This window comes from Danio rerio, chromosome 21, assembly GCF_052040795.2.
Source record: "Danio rerio strain M-AB ecotype USA chromosome 21, GRCz13ab, whole genome shotgun sequence".
In the NCBI taxonomy this organism is placed as follows: Eukaryota; Metazoa; Chordata; class Actinopteri; order Cypriniformes; family Danionidae; genus Danio; species Danio rerio.
In genome coordinates, this window is record NC_141041.1 from 29,650,045 (window position 1) to 29,674,051 (window position 24,007).

The window sequence follows — 24,007 nt, forward strand, 5'->3', positions numbered from 1 at the left end:
GGCCTATGACCCCAGCAAGCTACCCAGGGGTCCACCTCTCTCCCTGGACTTGCAGTGGAGGCCCCAGGGTGCCCCCTTGCCCTCCACCTAGGGGTCTCTGACCCCAGCAAGCTACCCAGGGGTCCACCTCTCTCCCTGATCTTGCAGAATATGCCCCAGGGTGCCCCCTGGCCCTCCATCTAGGGGCTTCTGAACCCAGCAAGCTACACAGGGGTCCACCTCTCTCCCTGGACCAGCAGTATAGGCCCCATTGTGCCTCCTGGCCCTCCACCTAGGGGCCTCTGACCCCAGCAAGCTACCCAGGGGTCAACCTCTCTCCCTGGACTTGCAGTGTAGGCCCCAGGGTGCCCCCTTGCCCTCCACCTAAGGGCCCCTGACCCCAGCAAGCTACCCAAGGGTCCACCTCTCTCCCTGGTCTTGCAGTATAGGCCCCAGGGTGCCCCCTGGCCCTCTTCCTAGGGGCCCCTTACCCCAGCAAGCTACCCAGGGGTCCACCTCTCTCCCTGGACTTGCAGTATAGGCCCCAGGGTGCCCCCTTGCACCCCACCTAGGAGCTTCTGACCCAAGCAAGCTACCAAGAGGACCAGCTCTCTCCCTGGACTTGCAATATATTCCCCAGGGTGCCCCTGGCCCTCCACGTAAGGGCCCATGATTCCAGCAAACTAACCAGGGGTCCACCTCTCTCCCTGGACTTGCAGTATAGGCCCCAGGGTTACCCCTGGCCCTCCATCTAGGTGCCCCTGACCCCAGCAAGCTACCCAGGGTTCCGTGTCTATCCCTGGACTTGCAGTGTAGGCCCCAGCAAGCTACCCAGCGGTCCACCTCTCTTCCTGGACTTGCAGTATAGGCCCCAGGGTGCACCTGGCCCTCCACCTAAGGGAATCTGACCCCAGCAGGCTACCCAGGGTCCACTTCCCTCCCTGGACTTCCATTAAAGGCCCCAGGGTGCCCCCTGGCCCTCCAACTAGGGGTCTCTGACCCCAGCAAGCTACCCAGGGGTCCACCTCTCTCCCTGGACTTGCAGTGTAGGCCCAAGGGTGCCCCCTGGCCCTCCACCTGGGGGTCTCTGACCCCAGCAAGCTACCCAGGGGTCCACCTCTCTCCCTGGACTTGCAGTGTAGGCCCCAGGGTGCCCCCTTGCCCTCCACCTAAGGACCCCTGACCCCAGCAAGCTACCCAGGGGTCCACCTCTCTCCCTGATCTTGCAGGATAGGCCCCAGGGTGCCCCCTGGCCCTCCATCTAGGGGCTTCTGAACCCAGCAAGCTACCCAGGGGTCCACCTCTCTCCCTGGACCAGCACTATAGGCCCCATTGTGCCTCCTGGCCCTCCACCTAGGGGCCTCTGACCCCAGCAAGCTACCCAGGGGTCAACCTCTCTCCCTGTACTTGCAGTGTAGGCCCCAGGGTGCCCCCTTGCCCTCCACCTAAGGGCCCCTGACCCCAGCAAGCTACCCAGGGGTCCACCTCTCTCCCTGGTCTTGCAGTATAGGCCCCAGGGTGCCCCCTGGCCCTCTTCCTAGGGGCCCCTTACCCCAGCAAGCTACCCAGGGGTCCACCTCTCTCCCTGGACTTGCAGTATAGGCCCCAGGGTGCCCCCTTGCACCCCACCTAGGGGCTTCTGACCCAAGCAAGCTACCAAGAGGACCAGCTCTCTCCCTGGACTTGCAATATAGGCCCCAGGGTGCCCCTGGCCCTCCACGTAAGGGCCCATGAGCCCAGCAAACTAACGAGGGGTCCACCTCTCTCCCTGGACTTGCAGTATAGGCCCCAGGATTACCCCTGGCCCTCCATCTAGGTGCCCCTGACCCCAGCAAGCTACCCAGGGTTCCGTGTCTATCCCTGGACTTGCAGTGTAGGCCCCAGGATGCCCCCTGGCCCTCCACCTAGGGGCGTCTGACCCCAGCAAGCTACCCAGGGGTCCACCTCTCTTCCTGGACTTGCAGTATAGGCCCCAGGGTGCACCTGGCCCTCCACCTAAGGGCCCCTGACCCCAGCAAGCTACCCAGGGGTCCACCTCTCTCCCTGGACTTGCAGTATAGGCCCCAGGGTGCGCCCTGGCCTTCCACCTAAGGGAATCTGACCCCAGCAGGCTACCCAGGGTCCACTTCCCTCCCTGGACTTCCATTAAAGGCCCCAGGGTGCCCCCTGGCCCTCCAACTAGGGGTCTCTGACCCCAGCAAGCTACCCAGGGGTCCACCTCTCTCCCTGGACTTGCAGTGTAGGCCCAAGGGTGCCCCCTGGCCCTCCACCTGAGGGGCCTCTGACCCCAGCAAGCTACCCAGGAGTCCACCTCTCTCCCTGGACTTGCAGTGTAGGCCCCAGGGTGCCCCCTTGCCCTCCACCTAAGGGCCCCTGACCCCAGCAAGCTACCCAGGGGTCCACCTCTCTCCCTGGACTAGCAGTATAGGCCCCATTGTGCCTCCTGGCCCTCCACCTAGGGGCCTCTGACCCCAGCAAGCTACCCAGGGGTCCACTTCTCTACCTGGACTTGCAGTGTAGGCCCCAGGGTGCCCCCTGGCCCTCCACCTAAGTGCCCCTGACCCCAGCAAGCTACCCAGGGGTCCACCTCTCTCCCTGGACTTGCAGTATAGGCCCCAGGGTGCCCCTGGCTCTCCACTTAGGGGCCTATGACCCCAGCAAGCTACCCAGGGGTCCACATCTCTTCCTGGACATGCAGTATAGGCCCCAGGGTGCCCCTGGCCCTCCACCTAAGGGCCTCTGACCCCAGCAAGCTACCCAGGGGTCCACCTCTCTCCCTGGACTTGCAGTATAGGCCCCAGGGTGCCCCCTTGCCCTCCAACTAGGGGTCTCTGACCCCAGCAAGCTACCCAGGGGTCCACCTCTCTCCCTGGACTTGCAGTGTAGGCCCAAGGGTGCCCCCCGGCCCTCCACCTGGGGGCCTCTGACCCCAGCAAGCTACCCAGGGGTCCACCTCTCTCCCTGGACTTGCAGTGTAGGCCCCAGGGTGCCCCCTGGCCCTCCACCTAAGGGCCCCTGACCCCAGCAAGCTACCCAGGGGTCCACCTCTCTCCCTGGACCAGCAGTATAGGCCCCATTGTGCCTCCTGGCCCTCCACCTAGGGCCCTCTGACCCCAGCAAGCTACCCAGGGGTCCACCTCTCTCCCTGGACTTGCAGTGTAGGCCCCAGGGTGCCCCCTTGCCCTCCACCTAAGGGCCCCTGACCCCAGCAAGCTACCCAGGGGTCCACATCTCTTCCTGGACTTGCAGTATAGGCCCCAGGGTGCCCCCTGGCCCTCCACCTAAGGGCCCCTGACCCCAGCAAGCTACCCAGGGGTCCACCTCTCTCCCTGGACATGCAGTGTAGGCCCCAGGGTGCCCCCTGGCCCTCCACTTAAGGGCCTCTGACCCCAGTAAGCTACCCAGGGGTCCACCTCTTTCCCTGGACTTGCAGTGTAGGCCCCAGGGTGCCCCCTTGCCCTCCACCTAAGGGCCCCTGACCCCAGCAAGCTACCCAGGGGTCCACATCTCTTCCTGGACTTGCAGTATAGGCCCCAGGGTGCCCCCTGGCCCTCCACCTAAGGGCCCCTGACCCCAGCAAGCTACCCAGGGGTCCACCTCTCTCCCTGGACATGCAGTGTAGGCCCCAGGGTGCCCCCTTGCCCTCCACCTAAGGGATCCTGACCCGAGCAAGCTACCCAGGGGTCCACCTCTCTCCCTGGACTTGCAGTATAGGCCGCAGGGTGCCCCTGGCACTCCACTTAGGGGCCTATGACCCCAGCAAGCTACCCAGGGGTCCACATCTCTTCCTGGACTTGCAGTATAGGCCCCAGGGTGCACCTGGCCCTCCACCTAAGGGCCCCTGACCCCAGCAAGCTACCCAGGGGTCCACCTCTCTCCCTGGACTTGCAGTATAGGCCCCAGGGTGCGCCCTGGCCTTCCACCTAAGGGAATCTGACCCCAGCAGGCTACCCAGGGTCCACTTCCCTCCCTGGACTTCCATAAAAGGCCCCAGGGTGCCCCTGGCCCTCCAACTAGGGGTCTCTGACCCCAGCAAGCTACCCAGGGGTCCACCTCTCTCCCTGGACTTGCAGTGTAGGCCCAAGGGTGCCCCCTGGCCCTCCACCTGGGGGCCTCTGACCCCAGCAAGCTACCCAGGGGTCCACCTCTCTCCCTGGACTTGCAGTGTAGGCCCCAGGGTGCCCCCTGGCCCTCCACCTAAGGGCCCCTGACCCCAGCAAGCTACCCAGGGGTCCACCTCTCTCCCTGGACCAGCAGTATAGGCCCCATTGTGCCACCTGGCCCTCCACCTAGGGGCCTCTGATCCCAGCAAGCTACCCAGGGGTCCACCTCTCTCCCTGGACTTGCAGTGTAGGCCCCAGGGTGCCCCCTGGCCCTCCACCTAAGGGCCCCTGACCCCAGCAAGCTACCCAGGGGTCCACCTCTCTCCCTGGACTTGCAGTTTAGGCCCCAGGGTGCCCCTGGCACTCCACTTAGGGGCCTATGACCCCAGCAAGCTACCCAGGGGTCCACCTCTCTTCCTGGACATGCAGTATAGGCCCCAGGGTGCCCCTGGCCCTCCAACGAAGGCCCCTGACCCCAGCAAGCTACCCAGGGGTCCACCTCTCTCCCTGGACTTGCAGTATAGGCCCCAGGGTGCGCCCTGGCCTTCCACCTAAGGGAATCTGACCCCAGCAGGCTACCCAGGGTCCACTTCCCTCCTTGGACTTCCATTAAAGGCCCCAGGGTGCCCCCTTGCCCTCCAACTAGCGGTCTCTGACCCCAGCAAATTACCCAGGGGTCCACCTCTCTCCCTGGACTTGCAGTGTAGGCCCAAGGGTGCCCCCTGGCCTTCCACCTGGGGGCCTCTGACCCCAGCAAGCTACTCAGGGGTCCACCTCTCTCCCTGGACTTGCAGTGGAGGCCCCAGAGTGCCCCCTTGCCCTCCACTTAGGGGTCTCTGACCCCAGCAAGCTACCAAGGGGTCCACCTCTCTCCCTGATCTTGCAGTATAGGCCCCAGGGTGCCCCCTGGCCCTCCACCTAGGGGCCTCTGACCCCAGCAAGCTACCCAGGGGTCCACCTCTCTCCCTGGACTTGCAGTGTAGGCCCCAGGGTGCCCCCTTGCCCTCCACCTAAGGGCCTCTGACCCCAGCAAGCTACCCAGGGGACCACCTCTCTCCCTGGACTTGCAGTGTAGGCCCCAGGGTGCCCCCTTGCCCTCCACCTAAGGGCCTCTGACCCCAGCAAGCTACCCAGGGGTCCACCTCTCTCCCTGGACATGCAGTGTAGGCCCCAGGGTGCCCCCTTGCCCTCCACCTAAGGGATCCTGACCCCAGCAAGCTACCCAGGGGTCCAACTCTCTCCCTGGACTTGCAGTGTAGGCCCTAGGGTGCCCCCTTGCCCTCCACCTAAGGGCCCCCCACCTCAGCAAGCTACCCAGAGGACCAGCTCTCTCCCTGGACTTGCAGTATAGGCCCCAGGGTGCCCCTGGCCCTCCACCTAAGGGCCCATGAGTCCAGCAAACTAACCAGGGGTCCACCTCTCTCCCTGGACTTGCAGTATAGGCCCCAGGGTTACCCCTGGCCCTCCATCTAGGTGCCCCTGACACCAGCAAGCTACCCAGGGGTCCACCTCTCTCCCTGGACTTGCAGTATAGGCCCCAGGGTGCACACTGGCCTTCCACCTAGGGGAATATGACCCCAGCAAGCTACCCAGGATCCACTTCCCTCCCTGGACTTCCATTAAAGGCCCCAGGGTGCACCTGGCCCTCCACCTAAGGGCCCCTGACCCCAGCAAGCTACCAAGGGGCCCACCTCTCTCCCTGGTCTTGCAGTATAGGCCCCAGGGTGCCCCCTGGCCCTCCTCCTAGGGGCCCCTTACCCCAGCAAGCTACCCAGGGGTCCACCTCTCTCCCTGGACTTGCAGTATAGGCCCCAGGGTGCCCCCTTGCACCCCACCTAGGGGCTTTTGACCCCAGCAAGCTACCCAGAGAATCAGCTCTCTCCCTGGACTTGCAGTATAGGCCCCAGGGTGCCCCTGGCCCTCCACGTAAGGGCCCTTGAGCCCAGCAAACTAACCAGGGGTCCACCTCTCTCCCTGGACTTGCAGTATAGGCCCCAGGGTTACCCCTGGCCCTCCATCTAGGTGCCCCTGACCCCAGCAAGCTACCCAGGGGTCCGTGTCTATCCCTGGACTTGCAGTGTAGGCCCCAGGATGCCCCCTGGCCCTCCACCTAGGGGCCTCTGACCCCAGCAAGCTACCCAGGGGTCCACCTCTCTTCCTGGACTTGCATTATAGGCACCAGGGTGTTACCTGGCCCTCCACCTAAGGGCCCCTGACCCCAGCAAGCTACCCAGGGCTCCACCTCTCTCCCTGGACTTGCAGTATAGGCCCCAGGGTGCCCCTGGCACTCCACTTAGGGGCCTATGACCCCAGCAAGCTACCCAGGGGTCCACATCTTTTCCTGGACTTGCAGTATAGGCCCCAGGGTGCCCTCTGGCCCTCCACCTAAGGGCCCCTGACCCTAGCAAGCTACCCAGGGGTCCACCTCTCTCCCTGGACTTGCAGTATAGGCCCCAGGGTGCGCCCTGGCCTTCCACCTAGGGGAATCTGACCCTAGCCAGCTACCCAGGGGTCCACTTCCCTCCCTGGACTTCCATTAAAGGCCCCAGGGTGCCCCCTTGCCCTCCAACTAGGGGTCTCTGACCCCGGCAAGCTACCCAGGGGTCCACCTCTCTCCCTGGACTTGCAGTGTAGGCCCAAGGGTGCCCTTTGGCACTCCACCTGGGGGCCTCTGACTCCAGCAATTTACCCAGGGGTCCACCTCTCTCCCTGGACTTGCAGTGGAGGCCCCAGGGTGCCCCCTTGCCCTCCACCTAAGGGTCTCTGACCCCAGCAAGCTACCCAGGGGTCCACCTCTCTCCCTGATCTTGCAGTATAGGCCCCAGGGTGCCCCCTGGCCCTCCATCTAGGGGCTTCTGAACCCAGCAAGCTACCCAGGGGTCCACATCTCTCCCTGGACCAGCAGTATAGGCCCCATTGTGCCTCCTGGCCCTCCACCTAGGGGCCTCTGACCCCAGCAAGCTACCCAGGGGTCAACCTCTCTCCCTGGACTTGCAGTGTAGGCCCCAGGGTGCCCCCTTGCCCTCCACCTAAGGGCCCCTGACCCCAGCAAGCTACCCAGGGGTCCACCTCTCTCCCTGGTCTTGCAGTATAGGCCCCAGGGTGCCCCCTGGCCCTCTTCCTAGGGGCCCCTTACCCCAGCAAGCTACCCAGGGGTCCACCTCTCTCTCTGGACTTGCAGTATAGGCCCCAGGGTGCCCCCTTGCACCCACCAAGGGGCTTCTGACCCAAGCAAGCTACCAAGAGGACCAGCTCTCTCCCTGGACTTGCAATATAGGCCCCAGGGTGCCCCTGGCCCTCCACGTAAGGGCCCATGAGCCCAGCAAACTAACCAGGGGTCCACCTCTCTCCATGGACTTGCAGTATAGGCCCCAGGGTTACCCCTGGCCCTCCATCTAGGTGCCCCTGACCCCAGCAAGCTACCCAGGGTTCCGTGTCTATCCCTGGACTTGCAGTGTAGGCCCCAGGATGCCCCCTGGCCCTCCACCTAGGGGCCTCTGACCCCAGCAAGCTACCCAGGGGTCCACCTCTCTTCCTGGACTTGCAGTATAGGCCCCAGGGTGCACCTGGCCCTCCACCTAAGGGCCCCTGACCCCAGCAAGCTACCCAGGGGTCCACCTCTCTCCCTGGACTTGCAGTATAGGACCCAGGGTGCGCCCTGGCCTTCCACCTAAAGGAATCTGACCCCAGCAGGCTACCCAGGGTACACTTCCCTCCCTGGACTTCCATTAAAGGCCCCAGGGTGCCCCCTGGCCCTCCAACTAGGGGTCTCTGACCCCAGCAAGCTACCCAGGGGTCCACCTCTCTCCCTGGACTTGCAGTGTAGGCCCAAGGGTGCCCCCTGGCCCTCCACCTGGGGGCCTCTGACCCCAGCAAGCTACCCAGGGGTCCACCTCTCTCCCTGGACTTGCAGTGTAGGCCCCAGGGTGCTCCCTTGCCCTCCACCTAAGGGCCCCTGACCCCAGCAAGCTACCCAGGGGTCCACCTCTCTCCCTGGACTAGCAGTATAGGCCCCATTGTGCCTCCTGGCCCTCCACCTAGGGGCCTCTGACCCCAGCAAGCTACCCAGGGGTCCACCTCTCTCCCTGGACTTGCAGTGTAGGCCCCAGGGTGCCCCCTTGCCCTCCACCTAAGGGCCCCTGACCCCAGCAAGCTACCCAGGGGTCCACCTCTCTCCCTGGACTTGCAGTATAGGCCCCAGGGTGCACCCTGGCCTTCCACCTAAGGGAATCTGACCCCAGCAGGCTACCCAGGGTCCACTTCCCTCCCTGGACTTCCATTAAAGGCCCCAGGGTGCCCCCTTGCCCTCCAACTAGGGGTCTCTGACCCCAGCAAGCTACCCAGGGGTCCACCTCTTTCCCTGGACTTGCAGTGTAGGCCCAAGGGTGCCCCCTGGCCCTCCACCTGGGGGCCTCTGACCCCAGCAAGCTACCCAGGGGTCCACCTCTCTCCCTGGACTTGCAGTGTAGGCCCCAGGGTGCCCCCTGGCCCTCCACCTAAGGGCCCCTGACCCCAGCAAGCTACCCAGGGGTCCACCTCTCTCCCTGGACCAGCAGTATAGGCCCCATTGTGCCTCCTGGCCCTCCACCTAGGGGCCTCTGACCCCAGCAAGCTACCCAGGGGTCCACCTCTCTCCCTGGACTTGCAGTGTAGGCCCCAGGGTGCCCCCTGGCCCTCCACCTAAGGGCCTCTGACCCCAGTAAGCTACCCAGGGGTCCACCTCTCTCCCTGGACTTGCAGTGTAGGCCCCAGGGTGCCCCCTTGCCCTCCACCTAAGGGCCCCTGACCCCAGCAAGCTACCCAGGGGTCCACATCTCTTCCTGGACTTGCAGTATAGGCCCCAGGGGCCCCCTGGCCCTCCACCTAAGGGCCCCTGACCCCAGCAAGCTTCCCAGGGGTCCACCTCTCTCCCTGGACATGCAGTGTAGGCACCAGGGTGCCCCCTTGCCCTCCACCTAAGGGATCCTGACCCGAGCAAGCTACCCAGGGGTCCACCTCTCTCCCTGGACTTGCAGTATAGGCCCCAGGGTGCCCCTGGCACTCCACTTAGGGGCCTATGACCCCAGCAAGCTACCCAGGGGTCCACATCTCTTCCTGGACTTGCAGTATAGGCCCCAGGGTGCACCTGGCCCTACACCTAAGGGCCCCTGACCCCAGCAAGATACCCAGGGGTCCACCTCTCTCCCTGGACTTGCATTATAGGCCCCAGGGTGCGCCCTGGCATTCCACCTAAGGGAATCTGACCCCAGCAGGCTACCCAGGGTCCACTTCCCTCCCTGGACTTCCATAAAAGGCCCCAGGGTGCCCCTGGCCCTCCAACTAGGGGTCTCTGACCCCAGCAAGCTACCCAGGGGTCCACCTCTCTCCCTGGACTTGCAGTGTAGGCCCAAGGGTGCCCCCTGGCCCTCCACCTGGGGGCCTCTGACCCCAGCAAGCTACCCAGGGGTCCACCTCTCTCCCTGGACTTGCAGTATAGGCCCCAGGGTGACCCCTGGCCCTCCACCTAAGGGCCCCTGGCCCCAGCAAGCTACCCAGGGGTCCACCTCTCTCCCTGGACCAGCAGTATAGGCCCCATTGTGCCACCTGGCCCTCCACCTAGGGGCCTCTGACCCCAGCAAGCTACCCAGGGGTCCACCTCTCTCCCTGGACTTGCAGTGTAGGCCCCAGCGTGCCCCCTGGCCCTCCACCTAAGGGCCCCTGACCCCAGCAAGCTACCCAGGGGTCCGTGTCTATCCCTGGACTTGCAGTGTAGGCCCCAGGATGCCCCCTGGCCCTCCACCTAGGGGCCTCTGACCCCAGCTAGCTACCCAGGGGTCCACCTCTCTTCCTGGACTTGCATTATAGGCACCAGGGTGCCACCTGGCCCTCCACCTAAGGGCCCCTGACCCCAGCAAGCTACCCAGGGCTCCACCTCTCTCCCTGGACTTGCAGTATAGGCCCCAGGGTGCCCCTGGCACTCCACTTAGGGGCCTATGACCCCAGCAAGCTACCCAGGGGTCCACATCTTTTCCTGGACTTGCAGTATAGGCCCCAGGGTGCCCTCTGGCCCTCCACCTAAGGGCCCCTGACCCTAGCAAGCTACCCAGGGGTCCACCTCTCTCCCTGGACTTGCAGTATAGGCCCCAGGGTGCGCCCTGGCCTTCCACCTAGGGGAATCTGACCCTAGCCAGCTACCCAGGGGTCCACTTCCCTCCCTGGACTTCCATTAAAGGCCCCAGGGTGCCCCCTTGCCCTCCAACTAGGGGTCTCTGACCCCGGCAAGCTACCCAGGGGTCCACCTCTCTCCCTGGACTTGCAGTGTAGGCCCCAGGGTGCCCCCTTGCCCTCCACCTAAGGGCCCCTGACCCCAGCAAGCTACCCAGGGGTCCACCTCTCTCCCTGGTCTTGCAGTATAGGCCCCAAGGTGCCCCCTGGCCCTCTTCCTAGGGGCCCCTTACCCCAGCAAGCTACCCAGGGGTCCACCTCTCTCCCTGGACTTGCAGTATAGGCCCCAGGGTGCCCCCTTGCACCCCACCTAGGGGCTTCTGACCCAAGCAAGCTACCAAGAGGACCAGCTCTCTCCCTGGACTTGCAATATAGGCCCCAGGGTGCCCCTGGCCCTCCACGTAAGGGCCCATGAGCCCAGCAAACTAACTAGGGGTCCACCTCTCTCCCTGGACTTGCAGTATAGGCCCCAGGGTTACCCCTGGCCCTCCATCTAGGTGCCCCTGACCCCAGCAAGCTACCCAGGGTTCCGTGTCTATCCCTGGAGTTGCAGTGTAGGCCCCAGGATGCCCCCTGGCCCTCCACCTAGGGGCCTCTGACCCCAGCAAGCTACCCAGGGGTCCACCTCTCTTCCTGGACTTGCAGTATAGGCCCCAGGGTGCACCTGGCCCTCCACCTAAGGGCCCCTGACCCCAGCAAGCTACCCAGGGGTCCACCTCTCTCCCTGGACTTGCAGTATAGGCCCCAGGGTGCGCCCTGGGCTTCCACCTAAGGGAATCTGACCCCAGCAGGCTACCCATGGTCCACTTCCCTCCCTGGACTTCCATTAAAGGCCCCAGGGTGCCCCCTGGCCCTCCAACTAGGGGTCTCTGACCCCAGCAAGCTACCCAGGGGTCCACCTCTCTCCCTGGGCTTGCAGTGTAGGCCCAAGGGTGCCCCCTTGCCCTCCACCTGGGGGCCTCTGACCCCAGCAAGCTACCCAGGGGTCCACCTCTCTCCCTGGACTTGCAGTGTAGGCCCCAGGGTGCCCCCTTGCCCTCCACCTAAGGGCCCCTGACCCCAGCAAGCTACCCAGGGGTCCACCTCTCTCCCTGGACTAGCAGTATAGGCCCCATTGTGCCCCCTGGCCCTCCACCTAAGTGCCCCTGACCCCAGCAAGCTACCCAGGGGTCCACCTCTCTCCCTGGACTTGCAGTATAGGCCCCAGGGTGCCCCTGGCACTCCACTTAGGGGCCTATGACCCCAGCAAGCTACCCAGGGGTCCACATCTCTTCCTGGACATGCAGTATAGGCCCCAGGGTGCCCCCTTGCCCTCCAACTAGGGGTCTCTGACCCCAGCAAGCTACCCAGGGGTCCACCTCTCTCCCTGGACTTGCAGTGTAGGCCCAAGGGTGCCCCCTGGCCCTCCACCTGGGGGCCTCTGACCCCAGCAAGCTACCCAGGGGTCCACCTCTCTCCCTGGACTTGCAGTGTAGGCCCCAGGGTGCCCCCTGGCCCTCCACCTAAGGGCCCCTGACCCCAGCAAGCTACCCAGGGGTCCACCTCTCTCCCTGGACCAGCAGTATAGGCCCCATTGTGCCTCCTGGCCCTCCACCTAGGGGCCTCTGACCCCAGCAAGCTACCCAGGGGTCCACCTCTCTCCCTGGACTTGCAGTGTAGGCCCCAGGGTGCCCCCTTGCCCTCCACCTAAGGGATCCTGACCCCAGCAAGCTACCCAGGTTTCCACCTCTCTCCCTGGACTTGCAGTATAGGCCCCAGGGTGCCCCTGGCACTCCACTTAGGGGCCTATGACCCAAGCAAGCTACCCAGGGGTCCACCTCTCTCCCTGGACTTGCAGTATAGGCCCCAGGGTTACCCCTGGCCCTCCATCTAGGTGCCCCTGACCCCAGCAAGCTACCCAGGGTTCCGTGTCTATCCCTGGACTTGCAGTGTAGGCCCCAGGATGCCCCCCGGCCCTCCACCTAGGGGCCTCTGACCCCAGCAAGCTACCCAGGGGTCCACCTCTCTTCCTGGACTTGCAGTATAGGCCCCAGGGTGCACCTGGCCCTCCACCTAAGGGCCCCTGACCCCAGCAAGCTACCCAGGGGTCCACCTCTCTCCCTGGACTTGCAGTATAGGCCCCAGGGTGCGCCCTGGCCTTCCACCTAAGGGAATCTGACCCCAGCAGGCTACCCAGGGTCCACTTCCCTCCCTGGACTTCCATTAAAGGCCCCAGGGTGCCCCCTGGCCCTCCAACTAGGGGTCTCTGACCCCAGCAAGCTACCCAGGGGTCCACCTCTCTCCCTAGACTTGCAGTGTAGGCCCAAGGGTGCCCCTTGGCACTCCACCTGGGGGCCTCTGACACCAGCAATTTACCCAGGGGTCCACATCTCTTCCTGGACATGCAGTATAGGCCCCAGGGTGCCCCTGGCCCTCCACCTATGGGCCCCTGACCCCAGCAAGCTACCCAGGGGTCCACCTCTCTCCCTGGACTTGCAGCATAGGCCCCAGGGTGCCCCCTGGCCCTCCACCTAAGTGCCCCTGACCCCAGCAAGCTACCCAAGGGTCCACCTCTCTCCCTGGACTTGCAGTATAGGCCCCAGGGTGCCCCTGGCACTCCACTTAGGGGCCTATGACCCCAGCAAGCTACCCAGGGGTCCACATCTCTTCCTGGACATGCAGTATAGGCCCCAGGGTGCCCCTGGCCCTCCACCTATGGGCCCCTGACCCCAGCAAGCTACCCAGGGGTCCACCTCTCTCCCTGGACTTGCAGCATAGGCCCCAGGGTGCACCCTGGCCTTCCACCTAAGGGAATCTGACCTCAGCAGGCTACCCAGGGTCCACTTCCCTCCCTGGACTTCCATTAAAGGCCCCAGGGTGCCCCCTTGCCCTCCAACTAGGGGTCTCTGACCCTAGCAAGCTACCCAGGGGTCCACCTCTCTCCCTGGACTTGCAGTGTAGGCCCAAGGGTGCCCCCTGGCCCTCCACCTGGGGGCCTCTGACCCCAGCAAGCTACCCAGGGGTCCACCTCTCTCCCTGGACTTGCAGTGTAGGCCCCAGGGTGCCCCCTGGCCCTCCACCTAAGGGCCCCTGACCCCAGCAAGCTACCCAGGGGTCCACCTCTCTCCCTGGACCAGCAGTATAGGCCCCATTGTGCCTCCTGGCCCTCCACCTAGGGGCCTCTGACCCCAGCAAGCTACCCAGGGGTCCACCTCTCTCCCTGGACTTGCAGTGTAGGCCCCAGGGTGCCCCCTGGCCCTCCACCTAAGGGCCTCTGACCCCAGTAAGCTACCCAGGGGTCCACATCTCTTCCTGGACTTGCAGTATAGGCCCCAGGGTGCCCCCTGGCCCTTCACCTAAGGGCCCCTGACCCCAGCAAGCTACCCAGGGGTCCACCTCTCTCCCTGGACATGCAGTGTAGGCCCCTGGGTGCCCCCTTGCCCTCCACCTAAGGGATCCTGACCCGAGCAAGCTACCCAGGGGTCCACCTCTCTCCCTGGACTTGCAGTATATGCCCCAGGGTGCCCCTGGCACTCCACTTAGGGGCCTATGACCCCAGCAAGCTACCCAGGGGTCCACATCTCTTCCTGGACTTTCAGTATAGGCCCCAGGGTGCACCTGGCCCTCCACCTAAGGGCCCCTGACCCCAGCAAGCTACCCAGGGGTCCATCTCTCTCCCTGGACTTGCAGTATAGGCCCCAGGGTGCGCCCTGGCCTTCCACCTAAGGGAATCTGACCCCAGCAGGCTACCCAGGGTCCACTTCCCTCCCTGGACTTCCATAAAAGGCCCCAGGGTGCCCCTGGCCCTCCAACTAGGGGTCTCTGACCCCAGCAAGCTACCCAGGGGTCCACCTCTCTCCCTGGACTTGCAGTGTAGGCCCAAGGGTGCCCCCTGGCCCTCCACCTGGGGGCCTCTGACCCCAGCAAGCTACCCAGGGGTCCACCTCTCTCCCTGGACTTGCAGTGTAGGCCCCAGGGTGCCCCCTGGCCCTCCACCTAAGGGCCCCTGACCCCAGCAAGCTACCCAGGGGTCCACCTCTCTCCCTGACTTGCAGTGGAGGCCCCAGAGTGCCCCCTTGCCCTCCACCTAGGTGTCTCTGACCCCAGCAAGCTACCAAGGGGTCCACCTCTCTCCCTGATCTTGCAGTATAGGCCCCAGGGTGCCCCCTGGCCCTCCACCTAGGGGCCTCTGACCCCAGCAAGCTACCCAGGGGTCCACCTCTCTCCCTGGACTTGCAGTGTAGGCCCAAAGGTGCCCCTTGGCACTCCACCTGGGGGCCTCTGACCCCAGCAATTTACCAAGGGGTCCACCTCTCTCACTGGACTTGCAGTGTAGGCCCCAGGGTGCCCCCTTGCCCTCCACCTAAGGGCCCCTGACCCCAGCAAGCTTCCCAGGGGTCTACATCTCTTCCTGGACTTGCAGTATAGGCCCCAGGGTGCCACCTGGCCCTCCACCTAAGGGCCCCTGACCCCAGCAAGCTACCCAGGGGTCCACCTCTCTCCCTGGACATGCAGTGTAGGCCCCAGGGTGCCCCCTTGCCCTCCACCTAAGGGATCCTGACCCTAGCAAGCTACCAAGGGGTCCACCTCTCTCCCTGGACTTGCAGTATAGGCCCCAGGGTGCCCCTGGCACTCCACTTAGGGGCCTATGACCCCAGCAAGCTACCCAGGGGTCCACATCTCTTCCTGGACTTGCAGTATAGGCCCCAGGGTGCACCTGGCCCTCCACCTAAGGGCCCCTGACCCCAGCAAGCTACCCAGGGGTCCACCTCTCTCCCTGGACTTGCAGTATTGGCCCCAGGGTGTGCCCTGGCCTTCCACCTAAGGGAATCTGACCCCAGCAGGCTACCCAGGGTAAACTTCCCTCCCTGGACTTCCATTAAAGGCCCCAGGGTGCCCCCTGGCCCTCCAACTAGGGGACTCTGACCCCAGCAAGCTACCCAGGGGTCCACCTCTCTCCCTGGACTTGCAGTGTAGGCCCAAGGGTGCCCCCTGGCCCTCCACCTGGGGGCCTCTGACCCCAGCAAGCTACCCAGGGGTCCACATCTCTTCCTGGACTTGCAGTATAGGCCCCAGGGTGCACCTGGCCCTCCACCTAAGGGCCCCTGACCCCAGCAAGCTACCCAGGGGTCCACCTCTCTCCCTGGACTTGCAGTATAGGACCCAGGGTGCGCTCTGGCCTTCCACCTAAGGGAATCTGACCCCAGCAGGCTACCCAGGGTCCACTTCCCTCCCTGGACTTCCATTAAAGTCCCCAGGGTGCCCCCTGGCCCTCCAACTAGGGGTCTCTGACCCCAGCAAGCTACCCAGGGGTCCACCTCTCTCCCTGGACTTGCAGTGTAGGCCCAAGGGTGCCCCCTGGCCCTCCACCTGGGGGCCTCTGACCCCAGCAAGCTACCCAGGGGTCCACCTCTCTCCCTGGACTTGCAGTGTAGGCCCCAGGGTGCCCCCTTGCCCTCCACCTAAGGGCCCCTGACCCCAGCAAGCTACCCAGGGGTCCACCTCTCTCCCTGGACTAGCAGTATAGGCCCCATTGTGCCTCCTGGCCCTCCACCTAGGGGCCTCTGACCCCAGCAAGCTACCCAGGGGTCCACCTCTCTACCTGGACTTGCAGTGTAGGCCCCAGGGTGCCCCCTGGCCCTCCACCTAAGTGCCCCTGACCCCAGCAAGCTACCCAGGGGTCCACCTCTCTCCCTGGACTTGCAGTATAGGCCCCAGGGTGCCCCTTGCACTCCACTTAGGGGCCTATGACCCCAGCAAGCTACCCAGGGGTCCACATCTCTTCCTGGACATGCAGTATAGGCCCCTGGGTGCACCCTGGCCTTCCACCTAAGGGAATCTGACCCCAGCAGGCTACCCAGGGTCCACTTCCCTCCCTGGACTTCCATCAAAGGCCCCAGGGTGCCCCCTTGCCCTCCAACTAGGGGTCTCTGACCCCAGCAAGCTACCCAGGGGTCCACCTCTCTCCCTGGACTTGCAGTGTAGGCCCAAGGGTGCCCCCTGGCCCTCCACCTGGGGGCCTCTGACGCCAGCTAGCTACCCAGGGGTCCACCTCTCTCCCTGGACTTGCAGTGTAGGCCCCAGGGTGCCCCCTGGCCCTCCACCTAAGGGCCCCTGACCCCAGCAAGCTACCCAGGGGTCCACCTCTCTCCCTGGACCAGCAGTATAGGCCCCATTGTGCCTCCTGGCCCTCCACCTAGGGGCCTCTGACCCCAGCAAGCTACCCAGGGGTCCACCTCTCTCCCTGGACTTGCAGTGTAGGCCCCTGGGTGCACCCTGGCCTTCCACCTAAGGGAATCTGACCCCAGCAGGCTACCCAGGGTCCACTTCCCTCCCTGGACTTCCATTAAAGGCCCCAGGGTGCCCCCTTGCCCTCCAACTAGGGGTCTCTGACCCTAGCAAGCTACCCAGGGGTCCACCTCTCTCCCTGGACTTGCAGTGTAGGCCCAAGGGTGCCCCCTGGCCCTCCACCTGGGGGCCTCTGACCCCAGCAAGCTACCCAGGGGTCCACCTCTCTCCCTGGACTTGCAGTGTAGGCCCCAGGGTGCCCCCTGGCCCTCCACCTAAGGGCCCCTGACCCCAGCAAGCTACCCAGGGGTCCACCTCTCTCCCTGGACCAGCAGTATAGGCCCCATTGTGCCTCCTGGCCCTCCACCTAGGGGCCTCTGACCCCAGCAAGCTACCCAGGGGTCCACCTCTCTCCCTGGACTTGCAGTGTAGGCCCCAGGGTGCCCCCTGGCCCTCCACCTAAGGGCCTCTGACCCCAGTAAGCTACCCAGGGGTCCACATCTCTTCCTGGACTTGCAGTATAGGCCCCAGGGTGCCCCCTGGCCCTTCACCTAAGGGCCCCTGACCCCAGCAAGCTACCCAGGGGTCCACCTCTCTCCCTGGACATGCAGTGTAGGCCCCTGGGTGCCCCCTTGCCCTCCACCTAAGGGATCCTGACCCGAGCAAGCTACCCAGGGGTCCACCTCTCTCCCTGGACTTGCAGTATATGCCCCAGGGTGCCCCTGGCACTCCACTTAGGGGCCTATGACCCCAGCAAGCTACCCAGGGGTCCACATCTCTTCCTGGACTTTCAGTATAGGCCCCAGGGTGCACCTGGCCCTCCACCTAAGGGCCCCTGACCCCAGCAAGCTACCCAGGGGTCCATCTCTCTCCCTGGACTTGCAGTATAGGCCCCAGGGTGCGCCCTGGCCTTCCACCTAAGGGAATCTGACCCCAGCAGGCTACCCAGGGTCCACTTCCCTCCCTGGACTTCCATAAAAGGCCCCAGGGTGCCCCTGGCCCTCCAACTAGGGGTCTCTGACCCCAGCAAGCTACCCAGGGGTCCACCTCTCTCCCTGGACTTGCAGTGTAGGCCCAAGGGTGCCCCCTGGCCCTCCACCTGGGGGCCTCTGACCCCAGCAAGCTACCCAGGGGTCCACCTCTCTCCCTGGACTTGCAGTGTAGGCCCCAGGGTGCCCCCTGGCCCTCCACCTAAGGGCCCCTGACCCCAGCAAGCTACCCAGGGGTCCACCTCTCTCCCTGACTTGCAGTGGAGGCCCCAGAGTGCCCCCTTGCCCTCCACCTAGGTGTCTCTGACCCCAGCAAGCTACCAAGGGGTCCACCTCTCTCCCTGATCTTGCAGTATAGGCCCCAGGGTGCCCCCTGGCCCTCCACCTAGGGGCCTCTGACCCCAGCAAGCTACCCAGGGGTCCACCTCTCTCCCTGGACTTGCAGTGTAGGCCCAAAGGTGCCCCTTGGCACTCCACCTGGGGGCCTCTGACCCCAGCAATTTACCAAGGGGTCCACCTCTCTCACTGGACTTGCAGTGTAGGCCCCAGGGTGCCCCCTTGCCCTCCACCTAAGGGCCCCTGACCCCAGCAAGCTTCCCAGGGGTCTACATCTCTTCCTGGACTTGCAGTATAGGCCCCAGGGTGCCACCTGGCCCTCCACCTAAGGGCCCCTGACCCCAGCAAGCTACCCAGGGGTCCACCTCTCTCCCTGGACATGCAGTGTAGGCCCCAGGGTGCCCCCTTGCCCTCCACCTAAGGGATCCTGACCCTAGCAAGCTACCAAGGGGTCCACCTCTCTCCCTGGACTTGCAGTATAGGCCCCAGGGTGCCCCTGGCACTCCACTTAGGGGCCTATGACCCCAGCAAGCTACCCAGGGGTCCACATCTCTTCCTGGACTTGCAGTATAGGCCCCAGGGTGCACCTGGCCCTCCACCTAAGGGCCCCTGACCCCAGCAAGCTACCCAGGGGTCCACCTCTCTCCCTGGACTTGCAGTATTGGCCCCAGGGTGTGCCCTGGCCTTCCACCTAAGGGAATCTGACCCCAGCAGGCTACCCAGGGTAAACTTCCCTCCCTGGACTTCCATTAAAGGCCCCAGGGTGCCCCCTGGCCCTCCAACTAGGGGTCTCTGACCCCAGCAAGCTACCCAGGGGTCCACCTCTCTCCCTGGACTTGCAGTGTAGGCCCAAGGGTGCCCCCTGGCCCTCCACCTGGGGGCCTCTGACCCCAGCAAGCTACCCAGGGGTCCACATCTCTTCCTGGACTTGCAGTATAGGCCCCAGGGTGCACCTGGCCCTCCACCTAAGGGCCCCTGACCCCAGCAAGCTACCCAGGGGTCCACCTCTCTCCCTGGACTTGCAGTATAGGACCCAGGGTGCGCTCTGGCCTTCCACCTAAGGGAATCTGACCCCAGCAGGCTACCCAGGGTCCACTTCCCTCCCTGGACTTCCATTAAAGTCCCCAGGGTGCCCCCTGGCCCTCCAACTAGGGGTCTCTGACCCCAGCAAGCTACCCAGGGGTCCACCTCTCTCCCTGGACTTGCAGTGTAGGCCCAAGGGTGCCCCCTGGCCCTCCACCTGGGGGCCTCTGACCCCAGCAAGCTACCCAGGGGTCCACCTCTCTCCCTGGACTTGCAGTGTAGGCCCCAGGGTGCCCCCTTGCCCTCCACCTAAGGGCCCCTGACCCCAGCAAGCTACCCAGGGGTCCACCTCTCTCCCTGGACTAGCAGTATAGGCCCCATTGTGCCTCCTGGCCCTCCACCTAGGGGCCTCTGACCCCAGCAAGCTACCCAGGGGTCCACCTCTCTACCTGGACTTGCAGTGTAGGCCCCAGGGTGCCCCCTGGCCCTCCACCTAAGTGCCCCTGACCCCAGCAAGCTACCCAGGGGTCCACCTCTCTCCCTGGACTTGCAGTATAGGCCCCAGGGTGCCCCTTGCACTCCACTTAGGGGCCTATGACCCCAGCAAGCTACCCAGGGGTCCACATCTCTTCCTGGACATGCAGTATAGGCCCCTGGGTGCACCCTGGCCTTCCACCTAAGGGAATCTGACCCCAGCAGGCTACCCAGGGTCCACTTCCCTCCCTGGACTTCCATCAAAGGCCCCAGGGTGCCCCCTTGCCCTCCAACTAGGGGTCTCTGACCCCAGCAAGCTACCCAGGGGTCCACCTCTCTCCCTGGACTTGCAGTGTAGGCCCAAGGGTGCCCCCTGGCCCTCCACCTGGGGGCCTCTGACGCCAGCTAGCTACCCAGGGGTCCACCTCTCTCCCTGGACTTGCAGTGTAGGCCCCAGGGTGCCCCCTGGCCCTCCACCTAAGGGCCCCTGACCCCAGCAAGCTACCCAGGGGTCCACCTCTCTCCCTGGACCAGCAGTATAGGCCCCATTGTGCCTCCTGGCCCTCCACCTAGGGGCCTCTGACCCCAGCAAGCTACCCAGGGGTCCACCTCTCTCCCTGGACTTGCAGTGTAGGCCCCTGGGTGCACCCTGGCCTTCCACCTAAGGGAATCTGACCCCAGCAGGCTACCCAGGGTCCACTTCCCTCCCTGGACTTCCATCAAAGGCCCCAGGGTGCCCCCTTGCCCTCCAACTAGGGGTCTCTGACCCCAGCAAGCTACCCAGGGGACCACCTCTCTCCCTGGACTTGCAGTGTAGGCCCAAGGGTGCCCCCTGGCCCTCCACCTGGGGGCCTCTGACGCCAGCTAGCTACCCAGGGGTCCACCTCTCTCCCTGGACTTGCAGTGTAGGCCCCTGGGTGCACCCTGGCCTTCCACCTAAGGGAATCTGACCCCAGCAGGCTACCCAGGGTCCACTTCCCTCCCTGGACTTCCATCAAAGGCCCCAGGGTGCCCCCTTGCCCTCCAACTAGGGGTCTCTGACCCCAGCAAGCTACCCAGGGGTCCACCTCTCTCCCTGGACTTGCAGTGTAGGCCCAAGGGTGCCCCCTGGCCCTCCACCTGGGGGCCTCTGACGCCAGCTAGCTACCCAGGGGTCCACCTCTCTCCCTGGACTTGCAGTGTAGGCCCCAGGGTGCCCCCTGGCCCTCCACCTAAGGGCCCCTGACCCCAGCAAGCTACCCAGGGGTCCACCTCTCTCCCTGGACCAGCAGTATAGGCCCCATTGTGCCTCCTGGCCCTCCACCTAGGGGCCTCTGACCCCAGCAAGCTACCCAGGGGTCCACCTCTCTCCCTGGACTTGCAGTGTAGGCCCCAGGGTGCCCCCTGGCCCTCCACCTAAGGGCCTCCGACCCCAGTAAGCTACCCAGGGGTCCACCTCTCTCCCTGGACTTGCAGTGTAGGCCCCAGGGTGCATCTGGCCCTCCACCTAAGCGCCCCTGACCCCAGCAAGATACCCAGGGGTCCACCTCTCTCCCTGGACTTGCAGTATAGGCCCCAGGGTGCGCCGTGGCCTTCCACCTAAGGGAATCTGACCCCAGCAGGCTACCCAGGGTCCACTTCCCTCCCTGGACTTCCATTAAAGGCCCCAGGGTGCCCCTGGCCCTCCAACTAGGGGTCTCTGACCCCAGCAAGCTACCCAGGGGTCCACCTCTCTCCCTGGATTTGCAGTGTAGGCCCCAGTGTGCCCCCTGGCCCTCCACCTAAGGGCCCCTGACCCCAGCAAGCTACCCAGAGGTCCACCTCTCTCCCTGGACTTGCAGTATAGGCCCCAGGGTGCCCCTGGCACTCCACTTAGGGGCCTATGACCCCAGCAAGCTACCCAGGGGTCCACCTCTCTCCCTGGACTTGCAGTATAGGCCCCAGGGTGCGCCCTGGCCTTCCACCTAAGGGAATCTGACCCCAGCAGGCTACCCAGTGTCCACTTCCCTCCTTGGACTTCCATTAAAGGCCCCAGGGTGCCCCCTTGCCCTCCAACTAGGGGTCTCTGACCCCAGCAAGCTACCCAGGGGTCCACCTCTCTCCCTGGACTTGCAGTGTAGGCCCCAGGGTGCCCCCTGGCCCTCCACCTGGGGGCCTCTGACGCCAGCTAGCTACCCAGGGGTCCACCTCTCTCCCTGGACTTGCAGTGTAGGCCCCAGGGTGCCCCCTGGCCCTCCACCTAAGGGCCCCTGACCCCAGCAAGCTACCCAGGGGTCTACCTCTCTCCCTGGACCAGCAGTATAGGCCCCATTGTGCCTCCTGGTCCTCCACCTAGGGGCCTCTGACCCCAGCAAGCTACCCAGGGGTCCACCTCTCTCCCTGGACTTGCAGTGTAGGCCCCAGGGTGCCCCCTGGCCCTCCACCTAAGGGCCTCCGACCCCAGTAAGCTACCCAGGGGTCCACCTCTCTCCCTGGACTTGCAGTGTAGGCCCCAGGGTGCATCTGGCCCTCCACCTAAGCGCCCCTGACCCCAGCAAGATACCCAGGGGTCCACCTCTCTCCCTGGACTTGCAGTATAGGCCCCAGGGTGCGCCGTGGCCTTCCACCTAAGGGAATCTGACCCCAGCAGGCTACCCAGGGTCCACTTCCCTCCCTGGACTTCCATTAAAGGCCCCAGGGTGAAACCTGGCCCTCCAACTAGGGGTCTCTGACCCCAGCAAGCTACCCAGGGGTCCACCTCTCTCCCTGGACTTGCAGTGTAGGCCCAAGGGTGCCCCCTGGCCCTCCACCTGGGGGCCTCTGACCCCAGCAAGCTACCCAGGGGTCCACCTCTCTCCCTGGACTTGCAGTGTAGGCCCCAGGGTGACCCCTGGCCCTCCACCTAAGGGCCCCTGACCCCAGCAAGCTACCCAGGGGTCCTACTCTCTCCCTGGACCAGCAGTATAGGCCCCATTGTGCCACCTGGCCCTCCACCTAGGGGCCTCTGACCCCAGCAAGCTACCCAGGGGTCCACCTCTCTCCCTGGACTTGCAGTGTAGGCCCCAGGGTGCCCCCTGGCCCTCCACCTAAGGGCCCCTGACCCCAGCAAGCTTCCCAGGGGTCCACCTCTCTCCCTGGACTTGCAGTATAGGCCCCAGGGTGCCCCTGGCACTCCACTTAGGGGCCTATGACCCCAGCAAGCTACCCAGGGGTCCACCTCTCTCCCTGGACTTGCAGTATAGGCCCCAGGGTGCGCCCTGGCCTTCCACCTAAGGGAATCTGAACCCAGCAGGCTACCCAGTGTCCACTTCCCTCCTTGGACTTCCATTAAAGGCCCCAGGGTGCCCCCTTGCCCTCCAACTAGGGGTCTCTGACCCCAGCAAGCTACCCAGGGGTCCACCTCTCTCCCTGGACTTGCAGTGTAGGCCCAAGGGTGCCCCCTGGCCTTCCACCTGGGGGCCTCTGACCCCAGCAAGCTACCCAGGGGTCCACCTCTCTCCCTGGACTTGCAGTGGAGGCCCCAGAGTGCCCCCTTGCCCTCCACCTAGGGGTCTCTGACCCCAGCAAGCTACCCAGGGGTCCACCTCTCTCCCTGGACTTGCAGTGTAGGCTCAGGGTGCCCCCTTGCCCTCCACCTAAGGGCCCCCCACCCCAGCAAGCTACCCAGAGGACCAGCTCTCTCCCTGGACTTGCAGTGTATCCCCCAGGGTGCCCCTGGTCCTCCACCTAAGGGCCCATGAGTTCAGCAAACTAACCAGGGGTCCACCTCTCTCCCTGGACTTGCAGTATAGGCCCCAGGGTTACCCCTGGCCCTCCATCTAGGTGCCCCTGACACCAGCAAGCTACCCAGGGGTCCACCTCTCTCCCTGGACTTGCAGTATAGGCCCCAGGGTGCACACTGGCCTTCCACCTAGGGGAATATGACCCCAGCAAGCTACCCAGGGTCCACCTTTCTCCCTGGTCTTGCAGTATAGGCCCCAGGGTGCCCCCTGGCCCTCCTCCTAGGGGCCCCTTACCCCAGCAAGCTACCCAGGGGTCCACCTCTCTCCCTGGACTTGCAGTATAGGCCCCAGGGTGCCCCCTTGCACCCCACCTAGGGGCTTTTGACCCCAGCAAGCTACCCAGAGAATCAGCTCTCTCCCTGGACTTGCAGTATAGGCCCCAGGGTGCCCCTGGCCCTCCACGTAAGGGCCCATGAGCCCAGCAAACTAACCAGGGGTCCACCTCTCTCCCTGGACTTGCAGTATAGGCCCCAGGGTTACCCCTGGCCCTCCATCTAGGTGCCCCTGACCCCAGCAAGCTACCCAGGGGTCCGTGTCTATCCCTGGACTTGCAGTGTAGGCCCCAGGATGCCCCCTGGCCCTCCACCTAGGGGCCTCTGACCCCAGCTAGCTTCCCAGGGGTCCACCTATCTTCCTGGACTTGCATTATAGGCACCAGTGTGCCACCTGGCCCTCCACCTAAGGGCCCCTGACCCCAGCAAGCTACCCAGGGCTCCACCTCTCTCCCTGGACTTGCAGTATAGGCCCCAGGGTGCCCCTGGCACTCCACTTAGGGGCCTATGACCCCAGCAAGCTACCCAGGGGTCCACCTCTCTCCCTGGACTTGCAGTGGAGGCCCCAGGGTGCCCCCTTGAACTCCACCTAGGGGTCTCTGACCCCAGCAAGCTACCCA